Below are 18,514 nucleotides of genomic sequence, written 5' to 3'. Positions count from 1 at the left end.
GTCTGAGGAGACCTGGCCCCATGGGATAGGCTCACCAGGCAGCCACCCTGGTGCACGCTGGCCTGGGCTCGCCTTGCCATCGCTGAGGGCCCTGGGGACACACGGGCAGCGCTTGGGGACACTGATGTCTCCTCGGCCCATGTGCAAAATGCAGATTAAGAAATCAAAATCGTGGCGGCACAGGGTAAGCGCCGTCAGAGGCCTTTTGCAGCCTGGACATCAACGAGACCCGGCTCAAGTCCACCTGCAGGGGGGCAGCCCCAGGGGCGCAGGTGTCTGGGCTACACTGATGGGGGTCTGAGCCCCCCACTCTGTAAGGGCCTCACCGCATTGCTGCATCCCTACCTGCTTCCACCAAAGAGAGGGGCACAGAGAGAAGAGCTGAGGGGCCGAGGCCTCGAAGACACAGGAGCACGGCCCACTTCCTTTTCACCCAGATGTTTCCCACCTTCCTCTGCCAAAGCTCCCGCAGAGCTGTGATCCCATTTGAGACATGACCGCCAAGGCCAGCAGGTGTGACCACACCATCAGCCCAGGGGGCTGGCTAGCCGTCCCCAGAAGCGCCCCCAGAGTGCAGCCAGCCTGGGTTCCAGGACCCAGCCCTGATACTCATCAGCAGAGCCCGAGACCCACCCCCCATCAGCACCACATGGGACAGAAGCATGCCACGGCCCCTCAGGGCTGTCCTCCCGCCAACCCTGGAGTTGGAACGAGAGACCCACCCCTGCGGCAAATGGCTCCATTTCCTGGTCTGCAGAGGAGGGGCCGGAACTGGGTGGTCCGGCCCCCGTACTCCTTTGATGGACAAATATTTGCTGAGCTACTGTTTCCAGTGCCAGGCACTGACCACGTGCTGCGGACACAAACAGAGCAGGAGGGCCGCCCCTGCTGCTGGCAGGTCACTCTCGGGTGATCCCTGTCCCTCCCTGAAAGGCTGCCTGAAGCAGGACTTTCCCCCTCTGCTCATGTCCAGGCCACCGCCGGTCCCACGCCCCAGAGGGTCCTCTCGCTCCAGCGAGCAGAACCCCCACTAGGATCGCCCAGTGCCCAACAAGGTCAGCCAGAAACCAGAGCAAGGCCCCCGGCGACACGCAGGAAGCCCTAACTGGACGATGCTGCCTCCCAGGACCACGGCTGGGCTGGCCTTGGGTCACATCCCCTCCCCAAAGCACAGCTGAGTCTGGCAGAGGAAGCCTCTCCGGGTCCTCTCACCCTTCCAGGAGCTGCGGGGTTCTACTCACCATGACCACAGACGCTCTGAGCACTGACCAGGGCCAGGTGCTTCACAGATGTACCTCCCTTTAATCAGCACAACCCACAAGGCCGCCCAGATGAGCAGACAGAGTAGGCCACGTCAGCCGCTGGTGAGTGGCCGCAAAGCCAGGGCCCAACCGCCTGTGCCAGCCTCCACCTCACAACCATGCCCTCCTCCCGGGTCAGCACACACGGGGCTGCCTCTCGAGCTATCCCAGGCATCTCAGGCACCTCCTGGCCACCCAGACTCCCAAGTCATTCCCGCCCTCATGCTGGCAACTGCTAGGCCTGTTCCCAAAGCCAAACGCTCCGTGTCAGGGGCACAGATTTCTGTGGAGAGAGAAGAGGAAAGGGATTCATGCAGCCCTGAGGGGACCCAGAGGTGACAGTCACCTGGCTCCTGTGACACGTGTCCCGCTAAAAGTAGTGCTAGGCCTGGCTGCTTCTCCAGAGAACAGTGCCCAGGGCCGGCAGGATCCCATCCACCGCAGGGCAGGGGTGGGGGATGCACAGAGCCCCGGGCTTGGCTTCCCTTTCTGGGAAGATACGGAAGGGCTGCCTAGCACACAGTTGCTCACCCTCTGCCTGCAAAGATGACATGCCTGGGCCTGGCCACCGTGAAGAGGGATTCAGCGTGAGGAAAGCAGCCCTGCAGACCCCGGGGAGGCATCACATATGTGTGCGGGCATGAGCACATATGTGCGTGCACATCTGCCTATGTGAGTGGGCACGCACAAGCGTGAACCGTACACGGGTGTGCTTATGCGGGTGAGCATGTGTGTGTGGCTGTGTGCCTGGCCGTGACCCGAGTCTCCCTCCACTCTCACAGCCGCCCTGGATGCCGCTACCCACTCTGGCCACAACCACAGGGCTCACGGGGACCACAGGTAGGTCATGCTGGGTCAGTCTCCAGGACCACGCTGGCCCCGGGGCCAGGAGGGAGCAGGAGAGGCAGACACAGACCCCAGAGCCCAGGCCCTGCCACACACAAACCACCTACGAAGCGCCCTGGCACACCCAGTACCTCCACGGACGCCGGCCCCAGCCCTGGCCCAGGCGCCTGCCCCTGCCTGGAAATCACTTCCACCGGCTCCAACCATGGGTGTGACTGCCTGGTCCCTGCTGTGTGGCCCTGTGGAGTGGGGCAGGGCCCAGCGATGGCCCCCTGGGACTGCACTGCGGTCAGGAGGGAGCTGCACCACTGCGGTGGCCTCTCACGGTCGGGATGAAGTCAAGACCTCTGGGGATCAGCAGCAAACCACACAGACGGGTGGGGTGGGGGCAAGTCTAAGGTTTACCAGCCTCGGCAGGAGAGGACATGGGCCCTACCCCAGGCTCACTCGACCTAGGGTTCAAGGTGTGCAGGGAAGGGATCAAAGACAAAGGGGACAGAATTTGGTGTGAAGGAGCCTGGCTGAAGGGAAGCCACTTGGACGTGAGCAGGTGCTGCCCAGGGCAGGGGAGGAGACGGGAGCATGGCCAGCAGCACAGACCCCACAAGAGAGGGAACCCCAGCTAGGGCTGGCACAGGCCCACAGCCACGTGGCCCCTCCACCATCCACCCTGGGTGGCCAAGATGCTGCCGGCCTGGCAGGACACCATCCTACGAGCCAAGGACAGCAGATGCAGGAAGCCTCAGGCCGAGGGCAGACTGCCCTGTGCTGAGGAGCAGGATCAGGAAGCCTGAGACGGTGGGACCCCGGGGGAGGCAGCTCCAGGGCTCCTCGTGCTTCTCGGCGTTCTTTGGCATCCAATAAATTCCCAGGATGGACGCCACGACCTCTGAGCTCAGGAAGCCGCCAGGGAACTGTCCTGCGGTTTTCATGGTGCCCCTGTGACTAAGGATCCTGGATCCACCTCCCAGCTCTCGGGCCCCTTGGACATTGGGAACTGGCTTCAGCCGAGTTGGGGTGGCAGGTGACAACAGGCACAAGGTCTGGCCTGAGAGGGGGAACCCACCCAAGCCTGTGCCCTGGCCAGTGCTCCCTCAGCCCCGGAGTGTCCACACGCACCCAGCCTTTGCGAGGTCGCCGGCCCCCTATCCTGGCGTGGGGGCCAGCAAGTTCACAAAGAGGTGAAGCAAAAGGCCCAAGACAACTCAGCTGAACTCTTCACGGCTCTTGCCATATCCCATTTTTTAAATTTTTTGAGATGGGGTCTCACTATGTCACCCAGGCTGGTCTCCAACTCCTAGGTTTCTGTGATCCTCCCACCTCAGCCTCCCAAGTAGCTGGGAGCAAAGGCATGCAGCACCGTGCCTGGTTCCCGCCACATTCTGCAGCCCCAAATTATAAGTGAACGTCAAGACCAGATAACAAGCACGTGTTCCCCTAAAAGGTTACACACAATGGAGTCAAGAGGAACATCTGGAAGACAACATCCAACAACAAATCCTTTGAAAAAGGGACTGCTGAATCCAAAAAGAAAAAGAGTATGTGGAGCTTCTCAGGGGGTTCTGGCCAGGTGACGGTCATCACCACCCGCCCGTGCAGCTGCAGTACTCAAATGTGCACCCCAGCATCCCTGCCAGCCCGAGCACCCAGCCCCACAATGTGCGGCTGGCGCACACACAGGGGAGGTCCAGGCAAAGCTGCACAGACAAGGCGTGTGCCCGCTCTGAGCTTCGAGCGGCGGCTGCACAAAATCATCCCACGCCTTGAATTTTTAAACTGCACCTTACAGGCAGCTGCAGGAAACCACGTGGGCATGGAGTGTGAATGTGTCCGGCCACCAGCGCTTAACCCCCGGGGTGCCGCAGGCGCCCCAGCCGGGAGCATGAGTGTGTGCAGCCACCAGCGCTTAACCCCCGAGGTGCCAGCTGGAGGGACGGTGCACATGGAGCACCAGGCCCCTAAGGAACGCCAAGACCCTAAGATCAGCAGTGAGAGGCACCGGTAGGGGCAGTGAGTTCCGCTGAGCAACTAAGTCTTGTCCGTGGTTGCCTGTGTCCTTCAGCGGCCTGAAGACGGAGTAGCGAGGGCTCCACAGCCGTTGAGAGCCTCCCTTGGGGTGAGACGTGAGGCCGTGCGTTCTCGGGCTCCCTCATCTCTTCATCTCTCCACACTCCCTCCCATGCGGCGGGCAGACTTACCCAGGCCCACCCTGCTGAGGGACAGGGTGTGCCAGGCTTCCTAAGCAGCCTCACCTATCAGATGCCACCCACTCACTGGGAAGCCCACGTCTGGTCCACAGCACAGGTGGGACCTTAACTCTAAAGACGAGGTTCAAATGTAAGCTGAGTGCCAGCGGGCCAGGGCACACAGCACATGAGCCAGAACAGACCGGCAGAGCCGTCGCCATCAGAAGGATCCGGGGATCTGGGGTGTTGGGGGTGATGGACAGCAGGTGGCCACGCCTCAGGATGTAGGTGTGGGAGTGCAGCAGCGTTGCACCCAGGCTGATGGGTCAGCCAACTCTGGGCAGCTCACCCCACTGGCCCAGGGCTGCCTAGGGATGCTGGGGAGTGAGGAGGGGGAGGAGCATCGGAGGGCGAGAAAGGGGGCACACATGGGTGTCACGGGTGATATGTCTATATGGTCATCCTGAAAACGAGGCCTCTCTCTTTTCAACCATCTACCAATGCACCGTGATGAGTGAAGCAGCAGCCGGTCCGCACTGGGGTCACCGTGGGCCTCACCCCACCAGCTCTACCTCCACCTCAGACGGGGCAGTCGCCAGGCTAAGAGTGAAACCCGCTCCACGGGACTGCCTGTGACCAGGCAGCCCAGCCTCCTGTGGACGGGTCTGAGCGCAGCTGATGAGGACAGGGCTGCCTCAAGACCCCGGCTGGGCCCCTGCTCCCCAGCAAGGAAAACAGCACCTGAGTCAGGTGAGGCTGCGGAGCCCAGGCTCCAGGCGTGCCCAGCCAGCATCTTTCTGTCCTCGAGTCGGTTCTGCTTGGGCGCAGCACCTGGCGGAGAGGGCCCTTTCCATCTGCTGAGTCCCCAGCTCCTTTCAGGAATCCCAGCAGAGATCGGTGAGACCCCACAACTGCCCTCGATCTCTCCTGCAGGCTGAGCCCGGTCTCGCTCCCCCGAGGTCTTACCCCAACCAGCATGGGACTATCACCCCACTTTGCAGGGGAGAGACCTGACACCCCCAAAGCTCAAAGGTGACTCGGGGCTGAGCAGGCTGGAGGTCAAACACCCCAAAACTCAGGAGCCCTGAGAGCTTCCAGAGGCTGCATCCTCAAGATCTGCTGCCAGCCTGGAGCAGCAGAGAGCACAGCCAGAGAGGAGCGGAGGCTGCAGTACAGGAAGGCAGACGCCCAGCTCCCACCCGAGATGACACCAACAGCCGCAAACACGCCCAGCTCCCACCCGAGACAGCACCCGCAACCAAAGCACCCAGCTCCGAGATGGCACCTGCACCCACAGCGCCCGGCTCCCACCCAATACGGCACCCGCACCCACAGCACCCAGCTCCGAGATGGCACCTGCACCCACAGCACCCGGCTCCCACCCAATACGGCACCCGCACCACAGCACCCAGCTCCGAGATGGCACCTGCACCCACAGCGCCCGGCTCCCACCCAATACGGCACCCGCACCCACAGCACCCAGCTCCGAGATGGCACCTGCACCCACAGCGCCCGGCTCCCACCCAATACGGCACCCGCACCACAGCACCCAGCTCCGAGATGGCACCTGCACCCACAGCGCCCGGCTCCCACCCAATACGGCACCCGTACCCACAGCACCCAGCTCCGAGGTGGAACCTGCACCCACAGCGTCCGGCTCCCACCCAATACGGCACCGGCACCCACAGCATCCAGCTCTGAGATGGCACCTGCACCCACAGTGCCCGGCTCCCACCCAAGACAACACCCTCACCGGCACCCAGAGTGCCCAGATCTAAGATGGCACTGGCGCCCGCAGTGCCTGGCTCCCACCCAAGATGGCACCCGCACCTGTGCCCACAGCACCCAGGTCCGAGATGGCACCTGCACCCACAGTGCCTGCCTCCCACCCAAGACGGCACCCGCACCTGCACCCAGAGCGCCCAGCTCCCATCTGAGATGGCACCTGCACCCACGGCACCTGGCTCCTACCCAAGATAGCACCCGCACCCACAGCGCCTGGCTCCCACCCAAAACGGTACCCACACCTGCACCCGCACTCACGGTGTCTGGCTCGCACCTGAGACGGCACCCACTCCCACAGCCACCTGCATACTCAGCACCACCAGCCTCAGGACGGGCGGGAAGCCCAAGCATCCGTCCTCCCAGCATTAGGCTCTTTTTTTTAAATTGGGAAAAATTCACATAACATAAAATTCACCATTTTTACCTTTTTTTTTTTTTTAAGACAGAGTCTCTGTCACCCAGGCTGAAGTACAGTGGCACTATCTCGGCTCACTGCAACCTCCGCCTCCCGGGTTCAAGTGATTCTCCTGCCTCAGCCTCCCGAGTAGCTGGGACTGCAGATGTGCGCCACCACGCCCAGCTAATTTTTGCATTTTTAGCAGGGACGGGGGTTTCACCGTGTTGGCCAGGCTGGTCTCAAACTCCTGGCCTCAGGTGATCCACCCACCCCGTCCTCCCAAAGTGCTGGGATCACAGGCGTGAGCTGCCACGCCCGGCTAAGAAATTGGGACTGTGGCCGGTGTGGGGATCGAGTCCACAACTGTGGCATCGTCAGCATCACGCGCTCACCAGTTGAGCTAGCTGACTGCCCGGACACTTTCATCACCCCGAAGAGAAACCCATGCCCACCAGGAGTTGCCCCCTAGCTCCGGGAACCAGTCTCACGGCATCTCTGTGGAGCGGCCTATTCCCAACACTTCAATCACTGCAATCACACGTGACCCTCTACATTTGGCTTTTCTCCCTGGGCACAATGTCTTCAAGCTCCATCCATGGTGCAGCCTGCCTCAGAGTCTCCTTCTGGTCTTTTTAGAGCCAGGGGTCTCACTCTGTCACCAGGCTGGAGTGAAGTGCCACAATCATGGCTCACTGCTGCCTCCAACTCCTGGGTTCGAGGGATCCTCCGGCCCCAGCCTCTCAAGGAGCTGGGACTACAGGGGTGTGCCACCATGCCCAGATCATTTTTAAGATACTTTTGTAGACATGGGGTCTCACTATGTTGCCCAGGCTGGTCTTGAACTCCTGGGATCAAGTGGACTCCCAAAGTGCTGGAATTACAGGTATGAGCCACACCCAGCCTGTCCTTCTTTGTGGTTGAATACAATTTCACCCTATGGATACACCAGGCGTTTCTGCCGGCATCCACTGAGAGGTGCGGGCTGTTTCCCATGTGGCCTTTTGTAACAGTGCTGCTGCAAAAACAGCTCTTTCAGAAGCAGCTTCAGGGGATGACAGCCCTGAGCCCCACCTGCACACCATCTGTCTTCCTGATGTGTGTTCTGGAGGTGCTCTCGCCTGCTTATAGCCGAAATGTCTCCTGGCAAGCACAGCCCCGGGGAGCAGAGCAAACTGCGGCGTCTCACCTGCTGCCAGCGCCCTTGACCTTTTGGGAGGTCAGAAGGTCAGGGCTCTCTCAAGCATCCTCCACAACCTAGACGGGGCCTCCGCTGATGGAGAGGCGGAGCTCAGTGAGCCCCTCCCAGGTGTCCACCTGCCATCTCCTCTCTGCCCCAGGCTAGACCTGGTCCACAGGGAAGATAAAGCAAGAATGAGTTAAGCTGCAGATGGTTAAGCTTAAAATGAGTTAAGCTGCAGATGGTAACAGGGATTGATTCTGGAAGGACTGTGCCTCCCGGCAGGACCTGAGACTCAGCACTCCCCCCAGCCAAGCAGCCAGGCCTCTCAGGCTGTACTCTGGGGAGCCCCTGCCTCACTGCCCCCTGACCCCAGCAGGAGCTGGCTTCTGCCAAACCTCAGGATTACTAGCAAGAGGGAACACCCGGGTGCAGGCACTTCTGCTTCTCCGCGTTATGCATCTTATTCATCACCACTACAAAAAAAAAAAAAAAAAAAAAATTCCCAGCAGACCCTCAAAAGTATACACAGACCCTGGCAGAACCTCCGTGCCAGAACAGAGATGGCAGTGCCCAGCTGGCCTCATATGGAGCCTGTGGCTGGCCAGTGCAAAGGCTGGGCAGTACTGGGGGCCCCAATGTGCCCACGGAGGGGAGGAGCAGGACTTGAGGCCCACCAAAGGCTGCCATAGTGTTCTAAGTGGCCCCTACCTGGGGGAGAAGGGCACAGAGGGAGTGTGGTGATACGCGTAGCACTGAAAGGGTTAAAGGCAAGGAGGGCAGGTGGACAGGTGGAGGTAGGGACCTCGGAGAGGGTCACTCAGGACGCTCTCAAAGGAGCTCCCCACAAGGCTAGGGCCACAAGGAGGCAGGCACTGCTCTGACACAGCCGCGTCTAGTGAGCAGATGAACGAGAAGGATTAACCGCTCATCCCTGAAGACGGCACGGCATGCAAGCAGCCCACCGGAAGGGAGCCCACCAGAAGGCGGCCCACTCGAGGCGACGGCCAAGCTCCTTCCGATCGCTTCACACGATTCAAAGATTGAGGCCAAACCGGGGATGCCCTGGGCGGTCATCTGCTGAGCCCAGGAGACTGGGAGGGCCGGGGAGGCCAGAAGCAGAGGGGAAGGGATGGGGAGGGAAGTGAGGATGGTCCCGGAAGAGAGAGGGCAGCAAGGAAGTGCCACAAGACGCCCCAGACCCAGCACAGGCGCAGACCTGGCCGTGGGCTTGAAATCACAGGCACCAGGAAGTTTCCCCCAATGCCAAATGTGGGCACAGCCGGAATGCAAATGTGGCTGGAGACAGCTCTGTGGGTGAGCTGAGCCGAGGCTGGCTTCACAACCACACCCAGGGGTTCCCACAAATGGCTCTGGCTCAACACAGTGGGAAGGTGAAGGAGACAGAAAGCACTGTCAGTCATGGCTTTGCCAAGACCATTCTTCCCTGTGGTTTAGAAAACAGAACTACATTATTCTCTTCCCAGCCCAACCTTTCCAACCTGGAGAGGAGTTGCAGGGATAGTAAAGCAAACACCCATTCACTTCGCCGAGGTTCCCTGGCGGTGTGCTTTGCCACAATCGCTTCACCACTCTTTCTGTGATGTATAGGTACACCCACATGCACTCACACGCATCCGTGCATGCACACACACAGGGGCTTACGCATCCGTGCACACACACAGGCACTCACACGCATCTGTGCACGCACACAGACGCACAGACACGCATCCATGCATGCACACACACAGGCACTCATACGCATCCGTGCACGCAGACACAGAGGCACTCAACGTATCCGTGCACGCAGACACACAGGCACTCACGCATCCGTGTACACACACAGACACACAGGCACTCACGCATCCGTGCACGCACACACAGGCACTCACACATCCGTGCACGTGCACACACAGGCAACTCGTACGTATCCATGCATGCACGGACACAGGCATTCACATGTATCCGTGCATGCACACACACGTATTTGTGCATACACACACGTACTCACGCATACATGCACGCACACCAGCACTCACACGTATCCATGCACGCACACACACTGACACATGTACCAGTGCACGCACACTCACATGTATCCGTGCATGCACACACACCGGCACTCACACGTATCCGTGCATGCACACAGACACATAGGCACTTTTTTCAGCCCCTTGAGACTCAACTGCAGACATCAGACAATGTGATGCTGCCCCTGCCCCCAATACTGCAGCTGTGTCCTAAGAGCAAGGACCTTCTCTGCCTTATCATCACGCCTCCATTCTGACACACAGGAAGGTTACCACAGACGCATCCTCTTCTCCAACAGCACACACCATGCTCCTGAATGGCCCGACGATGCCATTGACAAGCTCCTCCCTGATCCAGGTTCTCATCAAGGGTCCCGCTGTGTTGCGTTGGCACGTGGCTTTAGTCTCTCTCATTTTAGGAAAACAAATCAGCATTCCACCTATTGGAAGACTGCTCCATAAGCACTTGAGACAAGTCATACACGGGCTTAACTGTGAGCGACGAGGAACTGGCGCCTGCCAGCTCCCGGAGGACTCTCACCCTTCCTCTGGGGCGCTGGGCATCTTTAGTCCTTTAACCTAGAAGAGCCCCTCACACTTCGGCTTTCACAACAGTGACATTTTAAAGATTTGTGCCTTTTTTTACTCCAGAAAATACAACGTGTTCTTATAAGTCTGCTAGTGACAAGAACCTGAGAGAGAGCGTGAATCTCAGAGACAGTGAAAAAGACTGGGGGAGGGAGGAGCCTGGGCCTCGGATGCTCTCAGGCCGGGGTTGGAGGCAGATCTGTGCGGATCGTCGTCCTCATCTGCGAGGGCAAACAGCAGCTCAGACCCTGCCCAAGGGTCCCCAGATGCTTGACTCCGAATCCCAAATGGAGCATAAACAGCATTTCATGATGATTTCAGTTAACACTCCGCTTAGTCAGTTAAAAGATCATTTCTACCAAAGCACGGCCCGAGACCAGCTTGGTGACTGCTCCCAGGAAGAAGGCTGGCGGCCCCGGCTGAGCCCAGGGTGAGGGTAGCAGCATGGCCTCCACTTCCCCACCCCGGCCTGGTGCTCCTACAAATCAAGAGGTCAGAGTATCTGAAAGGCACCCCAGGTGGTAAAAGTTCTGAACTCCTTGGTAACCAAGAGACTGCACAGGAGGCTGGGACCACAGTAGTGGGGAAGGTCCGAGAAGGAGGCTTCGATCTCTGAGGAGCAGGGGTGCTGAGCCCTGGCATGCGGAGGGGCCACTGGAGGGTCATGGGGACAGAAGGCCCCACGCCACCTACGAAGAGAGCTTCAACCCACTGGGGCCACCAGGGCCCCAGTGCAGGTACCCTCCACCTGCTACCTGTCTGCTGGCTGGGGGTCATCCTGGAGGTGACAGGCACCCAATACCCAGGGCTGTGGGAAGGGGCTCCAGGCCAGATGCCATTTTCTCATCAGGGAAGCGTGCATGTTTGTACCTGGCACCTGGGATTAAATCAGTAAGATGCAGGTTCATGACCACAGACAATGAGGTCCATGAGGCCCATGGGACAGCCCGGCTCCAGAGCAAGGACTAGGGGTGCGTTCACCTGCTCAGCAGACAGCTCCACTCTGACACCAATGGCCCCTTCTCATACACCCACCTCCAAGCAGAGGATGCTGGGCGAAGAGGTCAGGAAAAATGAAAGAAAGGCAGAGCCTGCCAGACAGCGTCCACCCGCCTGTGCTCAGAGCGGGAGGAGTGGCCTCTGGGCGCAGGTGTCTGCAAAGGTTGAAGACCCCACGGACTTGGGTCAGCACCTGCCAGAGCTCTCCCAGGAGGGTTAGCCTCCTTCTCGGACAGGGGCCAGGAATTCAGGGAAGGCCAGGCTCGGGTGGGGACGTGGAGACGGCTGCGAGGTTGTGGCCCAAGTGGGGCCTGGAGCAGATCGTCTGCTCTTGGCACCAAGGTGAAACTGACGAGTGTGGGCGTCAAACAGGGCAGGAGAGTTTTCCACTGGACCCTGAGAAGTGCTCAGGTGGCCACAAGGCATGGACACAGGGACACTGAGGAGAGCCCCTCCTGTTCCCTGATTACATGGGTCAGGCCGGGCTGCGCAGGAGGAGGTGAAGGAGCAGGAAGCCGGAGGGAATCAAGGAACATTGTTGTGGACTGAGGTGGGGCCTGCACAGGTCTCCCAACTCTGCTCTGGGGCACTCCAGCCACCTGGGAAAAGGGAGTGGCAGCCCTTGGGCAGGTGGAATGCAGATGATCCAGCCCACGCTCCCCAAGCTTCTGAGGGCTGGAGCCAGCTGGGGAGGGCACGGCACCCACAGCCCGCAGGGAACCCCAGCCCTACGTGGGCGCTCGAAGGAGGAGCAACAGGACCAACACAACCACGGTGCTGGCCCAGGAGACTGGGAAGGCCGGGGAGGCCGGAAGCAGAGGGGGAGGGGGGGATGATCACGGAAGAGAGGAGAGGCAGCAAGGAAATGGAACAAGATGCCCCAGACTCTGCAGAGCCATAGACCTGCATGCTCCGGCACCTGTGTGCCACGCTGGAGGAGGGGACCGGCCACCCACAAGGCCCTACTTGGCGTGGGAACTGCTCCAATTCTCGGCTGCCTCCTGGACAGAGCTCGGATGGCAGAAGGCGAGCCACAGCAGCTCGCGGCGGTGCGGGACGGTGCGGAGAAGGCATCCGACCCCCGCGCTGAGTTTGCCGGGAGCTGGACGTGAGTCCCTCAAACAGAGGCTCAGGGACGGACGGGCGCTGCTACTGAGTGGTCAGGGTGCTCTTTTTGGCCAGTGGACACTGAGGGCACAGAAACACTCGTTTCCTGGATATTTCTGTTGCTTCCGGAGGCACTGGAACTCTTCTCCTTTCTCTGCTGGTGGAAGAGGGGCTCTGTGCGAGAGGTCAGCTGCTCCAAGCTGGCTGTGAGCATGCATCACCTTCCAGAGCCTTCTGAAGTAGCTATCCACAACTCTCAATTATCCTGGCGGCTTCCAGAGCCCAAAGGCACCTCGAGAGCTCATCACCACCCACCTGGGCAGGGCTCGAACAGAGCGCACTCATCACGGGGAAGGACAGATGGCCAGGGGGCTGACAGGACATCTTGCTATCAGAGCCCCCACAGGGGCCAGGGGACCAGATCCAGTGCTGACCCAGAGCCCAAGGACGCCACCTCGGGGGTGACTCCCAATCCCGCCCCTTCTCTCTGCTGCCCTCCAGCCACCAGCTTCTCCTTGGGAGAAGCAGAGTTCTTCTCCCACCTACAAAAAAGGCAAAAATGGAATGTGGCCAGGGGGTAACCAACGGGAAAAAAAAAATCAATGTCTGTGTTGCCATGGTGATGACGGTAGCTGACGCTGCTTCCCCACACACAGTTCTGAAACCAAGCAAGTCCAAAGAGCCACCTTGGTGTCAAGGCTGGGTCAGCATTCAGATCTTGGACATGGGGGTGGAGGGAGAGCAGAGGCCGAGGCTGCCTTCTGTCATCCACCCCCACTGTCCTGAGCCACCACTCCAACCCGCCGGCTCCAAGGACGGGCCCTGGACCAGCAACGCACCATCACGCTGGGATCAAGGACCCTTAGGCCTGCCCGGGCCTCTGGCGCCAAATCTATTCACACACTCCCAGCGTCCCAGGCAGACGGGGCCCCAGGGTCAGCGGCCATCCACCCGGGGTGGCTGGAGTGGAGGCTGCAGAGGGCCCCTACGTGACACACAGGGGTGGAGATGAGGCTCTGAGGGGGCTGAGCTAACCTGACACCTTCTCCCCACGGGTTGAGCGACCTGGCCAAGCCCAGCTCCCACAGCTGCAGCGGGACAGGCACGCCGGGGCCTTCTCCTGCCCCCGCGTCCACTAGAAACCCCTCTGCAGCAACCCTCCCTGTGCCTCTCTCCTCCCTCCAAAGCACCTTTTGCCTCTTCCTCTGCCCAGTGTCCCCAAGGAGGTTTAAGGTCTGACGGGGCAGAGGGGTTTCTTTCCACATTTCCACCTCCCTTTTGGCCACAAGTGACCAAGGTTGCCTGGCAGAGCACATTCAATACCCAGCCCGAAGGCTGCCTGGACGTCCGCTCAGTGTGGAGGGCAGACCCAGGCCACAGCTTGGAGCAGGGCCTGTTCCTTTCTTCATGGGCAAATTTGCCTTGCAAAACCGACCTCTGGCCAGGCACGGTGGCTCACGCCTGTAATCCCAGCACTTTGGGAGGCCGAGATAGGAGGATCACTTGAGTCCAGGAGTTCGAGACCAGCCTGGGCAACAAAGCAAGATCTTGTCTCTACAAAAAGTTTAAAAAGTATACAGGCGTGACAGCACACACCTGTAGTCCTGGCTACTCAGAAGCTGAGGTGGGAGGATCGCTTGAGCCCAGGAGGCTGCAATGAGCTATGTATGACTGCACCACCACACTCCAGCCTGAGTGACAGAGTGAGACTCTGTCTCCAAAAAGGAGGGAAAAACGACAACAACAACAACAACAAACCAAGAAAACAAAAAACCCTCCAATCTTCCTGGGTACAACAAGTGCATCTCCAAAGACCCTGGTCACCTCCACTGCCTGTTCAGGTCCCACGGCACAGCATCCTCCCAAGGTGTCCTGGGCATGGCTCCCACATGACCAGCGAGACCAGAGGTGTCCACCGAGGAAGGCTGGGAGGCGAACTGAACCTTGCCCAGGAACGTGCTGGCCAGACTGAGCTCGTGAGTGGACAGCCCTGGTGGGGGAGGGTCCCCCAAGTGGGCAGAGGGAGCTGCCATGGATGGAGAACCACACCCCCCGCCAGGCTTTTCCAGGGGCCTCGCAGACTGCACCTCCCGAAAAGGAAGGGGCTACTGCAGAGGCAGGGAACAGACTCGAGAACTCCCAGCAGGCGTCCTTGAAGCCAGCCCTGGACCCCAGCTGCCCAGAGTCCCATGGCCATGAGCGGGGGCCGCCGAGAAGCCAGGTGGGCAGTTCAGACGGGCCGCCCCGTGGACCACTCCCCAGCCTCTCTGACCACCTTGCCAGGGGCCACTCTCCCTGTCACCCCTCCAGCACTCCATGGAGATGGCATGAGCGCCGCCCCTCGGTACTTGGATCCAGGACTATCTGTGCCCGCGTGCGTGCTCTGGCTGGGTGTGTGCGCGTGTTCAGTCTCTGCCCGGGACACAGTCCGGTTGGCCCTGCAGTGATGTGACCGCCTGCATGTGACTGCTGGTAACAATTACAAAAATGCTTCCAATGTATAAACTGTACCTAGGAGACCGTCACGAATGCCCGTGGACCCACCATTCAGAGCTACCAGAAGTTGATGCTCTGCCGTTTGCCCTTCAGACGTTTAAACAAACAAGCACAGTGGGGACAGCCGGAGGACCCAGCGCGTCCTTCTAAGCCCAGCCCCTGCCGCCGGGACCACCCCTGGGGCTGCTGAGACCCTGTCCTGTCTGTTTCTACGGGGCCCAGTGCCGGACAAGTCATCAAATGTGTGACTGGGGAGTGGAGGAGCCTGGAGCAGCTGGAGCTCGGCAGTGGGCATGCAGGAGCACGTCTGGGACAACGGTCACAGACACTGTGGGCAAGGGAACCCACTGGCACCTCCCACAGCCAGGAACGCAAGGCTGGACAGAGGCACCGGCAACCAGATATGGCCCCCCATCCTGAGAAAGACACCTCCCTGGGACCGGAGTCCCCCCAGGCCCTCCTGCAGGACTTCATGTCACAACCAAGGAGCCACCGAGGTGGCCTTCTCTGCAGTACCAGGCTTGGGGGCACCCTCCCCAGGGCAGGGAAGTAGGGACAGGGGACACAAGAGCGGAGCCACCTGAGACAGGCTCCAGTGCTGGCTCCGTCTGTGAGGCTGCTGACTGCGGGGTCCTTGGGTCGTGGGCTTTGTTTCACACTGATCCTGGGGTCAGGGATTCAGGAGCGGCTTCTGGTTTGGGCCCTGCATCGCTGCCCTCCTACAGCTGGGGCCAAAAGAACACCCGTGACCCAGATGGCACTGACCAGGGTCCTGGCCTCCGGGGACAGACCCCCTCAGACAGCTGCTCTGCAGGGGACAGAAGCCATTCAGACCTCCAGTTCCTCACGCGTGCCCGAGGGGGAGACCCCTGCCACGGGCATGGCCTGCTCCTAACCAGCCTCGCCTATTTGTGCTCACTGATTATTGACCAGGAGGGAACATTGCTCCTGGGAGACAGTTTCTCAGCCACTGACTCGCTCCAAACCCTACAAGATGCAAACAGCAGCAGAGGCCGCCCTGAGAGCACCGGCCGTCATCTCCCTGCGTGGCTGCGACCAGTGTCTGCCAGGCCTGACATGCCCACCCTTCTGCCAACTGGCACCACCCAAAGTGCATGGGACCCACGTCCCCCAGGACCCCAGAGATGCAGACACCTGCCCACAGAGGCTCCTGAGCCGGCACCTGTGCCCCCATGCCCCTCGGCCTGCGGCCAACATTGTGTGGGGCCACATCGGAGGCAGCCAGCACCTCAGCAGCTCCTGGCTTGAGGAGGAAGGCTGAGCGGCTCCTCTCTTTCCCTCCCTAGGGAGCACTGGTGACAGCACCGAGGGACGGCAGGTGCCATCAGCTGTGCCTCAACCGGGGGACAGGCGGCCCCGGCACCTCAGGGGAGAGACCAGCTGTCCTCCCTGCTCTGGCCGGCCGAGGCCTGACGCTGTGGCGTGAGCGCTCAGGGAGGGTGCCTCCCCGCTGCGATGCTGGGCCAAAGGGAGCAGCAGCAACGCCGGCAGAGGACACCTGGCCGGGCCTCAGAGCCTCTCGCTGAGTGAGACTCCAGCAGCCCCTCTGTGGGTGACGCTCGGAGCTACTGATCACCAGCAGGAAACGGCTCAGGATCAAACCACGAGCAGCCAGACCAGGGGCCCACACTTGGCTGCCGCGGCTGCAACACGGCCAATCCAATCAGGACGGCTGCTAATCTCCCCGCAGAGCTCAGCCTGCACCGCAAAGCTGTCGGCAGGCGGGCAGGGCTGGGCCACCCCCAGCCGCAGCCAGAGGGGAACAAGGCCCTCCACCCGCCCACCACGAGGCCCCCCCGCCCCCTTCCCCTGCTCAGGTGCTGGAGGGTCCCCACAGAGTTAAGCAGGAGCACGCGCCTCTGCGAACAGGCGGTGGGGGCCTGAAAGATCCCCACGGGGCGGGAGGCAGGGCCCAGGGCAGTGTACTTCCCAAGCATCCTGGTGGCTTCTTCAGGTGGCTGTCTCTGGAGCACCCCTGCCCGAGTCCTACTGTAGGGAGGGAGGAATAGTGTGGGGGGGAAGGGCGGTACAGGCAGGTCGGAGCAAGCGGTTGGGCTCTGGAAGGGGAGCCCCCAGGCTGGGCTTCGGCCAGGGGCGTCTCGCTTCCCTCTCATCTGCAGGCGCCGCTGTGCTGGAGGTCCGGGACCAACCAGGGACCTCCGTGTCAGGACGCCCTGGGGATGTAAGGTTGATCTAATTAAGGCCTTCAAATGGTGTCTGTCAGGAAGATTTGGCAGCCTACAAGGCAAGGCCCTGCCATGAGGGCCTGAAAGCAGGTGTCATGCCCATACACTGCTGTCACAGTCACTGGCCCAAAGGGAGGCTGCGGCCTCCACCTGCAGGAGGAGGCTGGGACACATGGGCCCCTGGGTGCACTGTGCATGGAGCCGCCTGAGCCCAGAGGGGCCGTGACACAGCCTGGCCTCACAGAGAGCAGGAGGCCCTACCAGGTGAGTGACATGAGATGGTGCTTCCGAGCCACTTTGGCCAACGGGAGCCACTGGGGACAGCCCCGAAGTCCCCTTGGGGTTCACATGACCAAGGACCTTCCCTTCTGCACAGGCCCCCACGTTTCAGAGACGCAGAGATGCCGCACACACGGAGGGAGCCACTCAGTGCCTCTAAGAGGGAGGCCGACACCTGCGGGGACAGGAGGGGCACCACCTGACCCGTGGGGGCCCCAGGCCCCAGCTCTCCCAGGTGGGCATTCAGAACACCTGCCTCACTCTGGACAATGAGGCGTGCACTGCAGCCAACAGCTATGGGAAGTTTCCAGGCCACACCTTAATTCAGTGACTCACTGACCAAAATCCAGCCCACAGTTTCAGGCAGGGACAATGCCCCCTGCCAGCTAACATCCTCATTCTGAGGCTGGCCCAACAGGGAGCTCCTGCCACTCTCCCGGGCACCTGGGGATGCCGGGCATCTGGCAGAGGACAGGCCCAGTGCGCCCAGCAGGTACACACATGCCCTGTGATCACAAACAAGCATGCTGTGGGCACCAGCGGGTACACAGCGGCCTCTTCAAAGGACAAAAACACACCAGAGGCCTCCAGAGATGGGAAAGGGCTGAGCAAAACAGCCTGGCTCAGGTGTTCCGTGGCAGGGCCACAGAGCAGTTGGACAAGAAACACAACAGGCTCAGGGCCCCAGACAGACAGGCTGGACATGAGGGTCTGACCACACAAAGGAAGTGCAGTGCTCTCTGCCGGGGAGGGCTGTGGCCCCGCTCACTGCAATGACAGCCCCCCTCACTGAAGACAGGGCACCGTCCTGAAGAGCCGACAACTCTCCACGGGGTGATTAGACCTTAGCCTCCCTGCACAGCCAGGCCAAAGGGCAGCTACGTGACCCTCTTTTCATACAGACGGTTCTGGCACACAGTGCTAGAGCCACCTGCCCAGGTGTACACGTTGTACCAGGACCCCAGGTCACTGGGACTCTGGCCTGCTCCTCCCATCTGCCTCTCCCGTTGGCCAGCATAGACCCAGGCTCAGCCCAGCTCTGTGTGCCCAGCCTCGGGTGGGGGAGCGAGAGGGCCTGGGCCATAGGCAGCTGTCAGCAGCAAGGGGGTGGAGGGG

General features: G+C 60.7%; 1 protein-coding gene across 13 annotated transcripts in view; it reads right to left on the bottom strand.

Annotated features, from left to right (window-relative positions):
- Positions 1-18,514, bottom strand: part of BAIAP2 (BAR/IMD domain containing adaptor protein 2) — an 81,061-nt gene that overhangs the window by 32,092 nt on the left and 30,455 nt on the right. For 2 of the 13 annotated variants that reach the window (XM_063800008.1, XM_063800009.1), the window contains exon 1: positions 723-5,685. The exons of 8 other annotated variants lie outside the window; for them this stretch is intronic. The gene's annotated coding sequence lies outside the window, so the exon portion shown is untranslated. Of the gene's footprint in view, positions 1-722; positions 5,687-18,514 lie in introns of those variants that run through there. 3 more of the 13 variants (XM_063800006.1, XM_016933122.4, XM_063800007.1) reach the window with 3 other exon arrangements.

The sequence above is a fragment of the Pan troglodytes genome, chromosome 19 (genome assembly GCF_028858775.2).
Source record: "Pan troglodytes isolate AG18354 chromosome 19, NHGRI_mPanTro3-v2.0_pri, whole genome shotgun sequence".
NCBI classification, from domain to species: Eukaryota; Metazoa; Chordata; class Mammalia; order Primates; family Hominidae; genus Pan; species Pan troglodytes.
This window is presented reverse-complemented; position numbering and strand designations above follow the sequence as displayed.